The sequence below is a fragment of the Pristiophorus japonicus genome, unplaced genomic scaffold, assembly GCF_044704955.1.
Source record: "Pristiophorus japonicus isolate sPriJap1 unplaced genomic scaffold, sPriJap1.hap1 HAP1_SCAFFOLD_130, whole genome shotgun sequence".
In the NCBI taxonomy this organism is placed as follows: Eukaryota; Metazoa; Chordata; class Chondrichthyes; family Pristiophoridae; genus Pristiophorus; species Pristiophorus japonicus.
In genome coordinates, this window is record NW_027250967.1 from 1,384,244 (window position 1) to 1,391,296 (window position 7,053).

The window sequence follows — 7,053 nt, forward strand, 5'->3', positions numbered from 1 at the left end:
ACAGGTTAGGTGAGTGGGCAAATGCATGGCAGATGCAGTATAATGTGGCTAAATGTGAGATTATCCACTTTGGGGGCAAAAACACGATGGCAGAATATTATATGAATGGCGGCAGATTAGGAAAAGGGGAGGTGCAACAAGACCTGGATATCATGGTACATCAGTCATTGAAAGTTGGCATGCAGGTACAGCAGGCGGTGAAGAAGGCAAATGGCATGTTAGCCTTCATAGATAGAGAATTTGAGTATAGGAGCAGGGAGGTCTTACTGCAGTTCTACAGGTCCTTGCTGAGGCCTCAGCTGGAATATTGTGTTCAGTTTTAGTCTCCTAATCTGAGGCAGGACGTTCTTGCTATTGAGGGAGTGCGGCGAAGGTTCACCAGACTGATTCCCAGGATGGCTGGACTGACATATGAGGAGAGACTGGATTGACTGGGCCTTTATTCACTGGAGATTAGAAGGATGAGAGGGCACCTCATAAACATATAAAATTCTGACGGGACTGGAGAGGTTAGAAACAGGAAGAATGTTCCCGATGTTAGGGAAGTCCAGAACCAGGGGACATAGTCGAAGGATAAGGGGTGAACCATTTAGGACTGAGATGAGGAGAAACTTCTTCACTCAGAGTGTTGCTAACCTGTGGAATTCCCTACCGCAGAGAGTTGTTGATGCCAGTTCGTTGGATAAACTCAATAGGGAGTTAGATGTGGCCCTAACGGCTAAAGGGATCAAGGGGTAGGAGAGGAAGCAGGAAGAGGGTACTGAGGTGAATGATCAGCCATGATCTTTTTGAATGGTGGTGCAGGCTCGAAAGGCCTAATGGCCTACTCCTGCAACTATTTTCTATGTTTATATGTTTCTATGGGCATTGCTCTTTGATGGTAGCTTGGGTACCAATGTATTTCCCACTCATATTTGAAGCATTATCATACAATTGACCGCAGCAATTTTGTAGGTCGATCCTGTTCTCATCCAGAAAGGCCAGTATTATTTCTGCTATTTTTTGTCCCATATGACCGATTATCGGCAAGAACTTAAGGAACCTTTCCTCAGGACCAGTCGTTACAACTAGGCAGACGACAAATGTCAGCTGATCTGAGTGTGTGACATCTGGCGTTGAATCAACAGATATTAAATAGAACTGGGGGATTGGGTGGGCAAGCCTGCAGTGTCCCATCCTAGGGCAAGGAATTGCTGGCCAGCCAGGCCCAGCACTCACCTGTGCGAACCCTGCCTGTATATCTGATGCCCAAATACAATGACTTTGCTCCCGGGGCAGAGTCTCGCTTGACGGGAGCACAGAGTAGTGAGTCAGGCATTGAGGGCCAGCGCACCTAACCCGTGGCTCTCCCCAATATCTCACCGTTAAAATCAATAACCGGGAATAATCAGGAACACAAGGTATCCAGCGTGATGACCTCCGACCTGCGCTGTCACTGGGCGAGACGCAGAGCCAGGATGGGAGAGCCACAATGTCGGTACTAGAAACACTTGGGATCTCTGAGTGATGATGGCATTTAGTTTTTGGCTGGTTTTTTTAGCCGGTGTCATGGTGAAGGCCAATAGACACAATTGGGTACCCCACTGATGCAGGCAAACGGACATCCAGACTGAAGGATGAACCATTCTAATGTGCACTGATTGAGTGAGGATCAATAGTTGATGATCAGGAAAACACACGGGCTCGAATTTCCTCTCAAATTGCCCATTTACCATCCAGTTACCACCCGTTTTGATAAAAAATGGAAATTAGCACCCGTTACCGCCGTTACCGCCCCCGATTAGCACCGGCGGTAAATTGGGCCCACCATTACCCGCCGCTACCACCCAGTCAACGCCGTTACCGCCCCCGATTAGCGCCGGTGGTAACTTGGGATGCCCGTTACCACAGTTACCGCTCCCGATTAGCGTGGCGATAATTTGGGATGCCCGTTACCACAGTTACCACCCTCGTATAGCGTGGTGATAATTTGGGCCACCCATTACCGCCGCCGATGCTGCAAAGCCCCCGCCCACTTTGCAGGTCCCAAACAGTCGGAAAACTCCCTCCCAGCCCGAAATTCCATTAAAATGTTAACGCTGCGCTGGATACCGCCCATTGCTGGAGGACTGACCTGACTTGGGCCCAGCGACATCACTCCCTCCATTTTGCTGCAGCTTCACAGTGGCCCAGAAGATGGTGGATAATGAAGAAAAGCCATTGTTGATGCAAATGTAATGAAATGTGCTGTACATATTAACAGATATGTGAGGTTTGTTCAACATGACCAGCACTACTGTACTGAACTGATTCTATGCGGATAATGAACTTTTGTATCATTTTGAATGTGATTGGTAGAACTTTTCTTCAGTCGGCTTTGGGCTGACATATATGCGGAGTTCCTGCTATAAATCGGATGTGTGTTCGCTGATTGACACTTGAACTCTGTGGTGGACGGAACATCACCTCACCAACGTGCAAACATTGTATCAGCAAGTCTATGAAGGATTGTGACCTGTAAAAGCCTTGCAACTGATTGGACAGTGCAGTCAAAAAGTTCTCCTATTCTAACGGCTATTCAAAGAGACTCGTTGTCTCAGACCCACACCTGGCACAGAATTAAATCCCAGTACAGGATTGGAGAGAGAAAGGGGCTCACTGTCCCACACCGAGGGGGGAGGGGTTGTGTCCACGCAATGGGGGCTCATCCAAGTGTATACATAACGGCCCGAGGGGGGCAGGGGGTCATTGTGTGTACATAACGGCCCGAGGGGTGGGGGGTCACTGTGTGTACATAATGAGCCGAGGGGGGGTGTCACTGTGTGCACATAACGGCCTGAGGGGGTGGTCACTGTGTGTACATAATGACCCGAGGGGGGAGTGACTGTGTGCACATGACGGCCTGAGGGAGGAGTGGTCACTGTGTGTACATAATGACCCGAGGGGGGAGTGACTGTGTGTACATAATGACCCTAGCGGGGAGGTCACTGGGTGTACATAACGACCCGAGGCGGGAATCACTGGGTGTACATCCAAGTAACCAAACTTCACGCGGCTTTACAGTGTGGCCGTGGGGCTATCCAGCTGTAGCAGGCGTCACACTGTAATGTATGCCCCGGTGAGGATGCTCACAGGTTGCTGGAGCTGTTGCATTGTGAGGGGCTGACCCAGTTACGTGATGTTCACAAGACTCAGGGAAACCCCAGTCAGTTGGGTCTGGGCCATCCAGGATAAGGTCTGAGTTTACAAGGGACGCCCTCAATCACACATTTACAGTTGTCTTTCATAAAAGTTGTCAATGTCCCAGGAGTGAGTGAGACACAGTACAATAATGGTTTCATTGAATAAAATTTTATCTAAAAGTATCAATTTTTTAAAACGTCAACAAAGTAATAAAATGACATATTTTTGAAGAATATAAATTCTCACAGAAACAAATATTATAAAGAACAAACAACAACAGTATAAACAGCACGGAAAAGACCCTGCCCCCTCCCACAATTCTACCTGCGCCCACCTTTCCCAACACCTTTCCCCAATCCCCCCTGACCCTTGACCCTGACCCCCTCCTGCTCCTCCTCCCACTAACAATCCCCCTGGCCCTGCCCACGTGGGGACCACAACATTCTGCACCAGCACAGCACCTCCATTTATTATTGTTATTATTCTTTTTCACAGATATGATTATTATTACTTACATTATGAGTTATATTCTTATATAATATTATATAATTGTGAAAATTGTAAAGAATGCTCAGAAATCCAGCAAATGCTCCCAGCTCCTCGCCAACGGACATCCAAACGCTCCCAGCCTCCCTCCCAACTCCTCTGCCCCCACTCCCCACTCCTCTGCCTCCACTCCCCACTCCTCTGCCCCCACTCCCCACTCCTCTGCCCCCACTCCCCACTCCTCTGTCCCCCCTCCCCACTCCTCTGCCCCCACTCCCCACTCCTCTGTCCCCACTCCCCACTCCTCTGCCCCCACTCCCCACTCCTCTGCCCCCCTCCCCACTCCTCTGCCCCCACTCCCCACTGCTCTGCCCCCACTCCCCACTCCTCTGCCCCCACTCCCCACTCCTCTGCCCCCACTCCCCACTCCTCTGCCCCCACTCCCCACTCCTCTGCCTCCACTCCCCACTCCTCTGCCTCCCTCCCAACTCCTCTGCCCCCACTCCCCACTCCTCTGCCCCCACTCCCCACTCCTCTGCCCCCACTCCCCACTCCTCTGCCCCCACTCCCCACTCCTCTGCCCCCACTCCCCACTCCTCTGCTCCCCACTCCCCACTCCTCTGCTCCCCACTACACTCTCCTCTGCTCCCCACTCCTCTGCCCACACACCCCACTCCTCTGACCTCCCCTCTCCACTCCTCTGCCCCCCAATTCTCTGCTCCCCACTCCCAACTCCTCTGCTCCCCACTCCTCTGCCAGCACTCCCCACTGCTCTGCCCCCACTCCCCACTCCTTTGCTCCCCACTCCTCTGCCCCCACTCCTCTGCTCCCCACTCCCCACTGCTCTGCTCCCCACTCCCAACTCCTCTGCTCCCTACTCCTCTGCTCCCCACTCCTCTGCTCCCCACTCCCCACTCCGCTGCATTCCTTCCCCACTCCACTGCCTTCTCTCCCCACTCCCCTTCCCCACTCCTCTTCCCCCCTCCCCACTCCACACTCCTCTGCCTCCGCTCCCCACTCTCACTGTCACTCTCCCCTCCTCTCACTCTCACTCTCCCCTCCCCACTCCTCTCACTCTCCCCTCCCCACCCCTCTCACTCTCCCCTCCCCACTCCTCTCACTTGCACTCTCCCCAGTCCTCTCACTCTCCCCTCCCCACTAATCACTCTCCCCCTCCCCATACCTCTCACTCTCCCCCCCCCACTTCTCACTCTCCCCCTTTCCCTACTGTCCCCCCCTCTCCCCCACTGTTCCCCTCCCCCTCCCGCTCCCCACTCTCTCCCACTGCCCCCACTCTCCCCCTCCCCCCACTCCCCCCCCACCCACTCCTCTCACTCTCCCCCTCCCCCCCACTCCTCTCACTCCCCCCTCCCCCCCTCTCCTCACACACCCCCCTCCCCCCACTCCTCTCACTCCCCCTCCCCCCACTCCTCTCACTCTCCCCCTCACTCTCGCCCTCCCCCCCACTCTCCCCCTCCCCCCCACTCCCCCCTCCCCCCAACTCTCCCCTCCCCCCCACTCCTCTCACTCTCGCCCTCCCCCTCCCAGCCCCCCACACCTCTCACTCTCCCCCTCACTCTCGCCCTCCCCCCACTCTCCCCCTCCCCCCCACTCTCCCCATCCCCTTCCCACTCCTCTCACTCACTCCTTCTCCCCCACTCACTCCTTCTCCCCTCCCCCCACACTCACTCACTCGTTCTCCCCCCCACTCACTCACTCGTTCTCCCCCTCCCCGCCCCCACTCACTCATTCGTTCTCCCCCTCCCCCCACTCACTCACTCGTTCTTCACCTCCCCCCCACTAACTCGTTCTCCACCTCCCCCCCACTCCCTCGTTCTCCCCCACCCCCCCATCACTCGTTCTCCCCCTCCCCCCCACTCTCTCGTTCTCCCCCCCACTCATTCGTTCTCACCCCCCACTCACTCATTCTCCCCCACCCCCGCACCCCCCACACACACGTTCCCCCCGGGGAAAAGCCCCACTCACTCGTTCTCCTCCTACCCCGCAACTCACTCGTTCTCCCCCTCCCCCGCACTCACTCGTTCTCCCCCTCCCCCCCACTCACTCGTTCTCCTCCTCCCCCCCACTCTCTCGTTCTCCCCCCCACGCATTCGTTCTCCCCCCTCCCCCCACCACTCACTCGTTCTCCCCCTCCCCCCCACCAACTCGTTCACCCGCCCCACTCACTCATTTTCCCCCACCCCCGCACCCCCCACTCACTCGTTCTCCCCCCACTCACTCGTTCTCCCCCTCCCCCTCCCACTCACTCGTTCTCCAGCTTCCCCCCCACTCACTCGTTCTCCCCCTTCCCCCCCACTCACTCGTTCTCCCCCTTCCCCCACACTCACTCGTTCTCCCCCCCACTCACTCATTTTCCCCCTCACCCCTCACTCACTCGTTCTCCCCCTTCCCCCCCACTCACTCGTTCTCCCCATCCAACCACCCATTCACAGTTTTCCCCCTCCCCTTCCCATTCACTCGTTCTCCCCCTCCCCCCACCCACTCATTTCCCCCACCCACTCACTCGTTCTCCCCCTTCCCCCCCCCACTCACTCGGTCACCCCCTCCCCCTCACTCAGTCGTTCTCCCCATCCCACCATCCATTCACAGTTTTCCCCCTCCCCCTCCCACTCACTCGTTCTCCCCCCCCACTCACTCGTTCTCCCCCTTCCCCCCCACTCACTCGTTCTCCCCCTCACCCCTCACTCACTCGTTCTCCCCATCCCACCGCCCATTCACAGTTTTCCCCCTCCCCTTCCCATTCACTCGTTCTTCCCTCCCCTCCCCCCACCCACTCATTCGGAGGATTCCCCCCCACTCACTGGTTCTCTCTCAACTTCCACCCCCGACTCACTCATTTCCCCCCCACTCACTCGTTCTCCCCCTCACTCACTCGTTCTCCCCCACTCTCCCCCTCCCCCCCACTCTCCCCATCCCCTCCCCACTCCTCTCACTCATTCCTTCTCCCCCACTCACTCCTTCTCCCCCTCCCCCCACACTCACTCACTCGTTCTCCCCCCCACTCACTCACTCGTTCTCCCCCTCCCTGCCCCCACTCACTCACTCGTTCTCCCCCTCCCCCCACTCAGAAAACTCACTCGTTCTTCACCTCCCCCCCACTAACTCGTTATCCACCTCCCCCCCACTCCCTCGTTCTCCCCCTCCCCCCCACTCACTCGTTCTCCCCCTCCCCCCCCACTCTCTCGTTCTCCCCCCCCACTCATTCGTTCTCCCCCCCACTCACTCATTCTCCCCCACCCCCGCACCCCCCACACACACGTTCCCCCCCCACTCACTCGTTCTCCTTCTACCCCGCAACTCACTCGTTCTCCCCCCTCCCCCCCACTCACTCGTTCTCCCCCCTCCCCCCCACTCACTCGTTCTCCCCCTCCCCCCCACTCACTC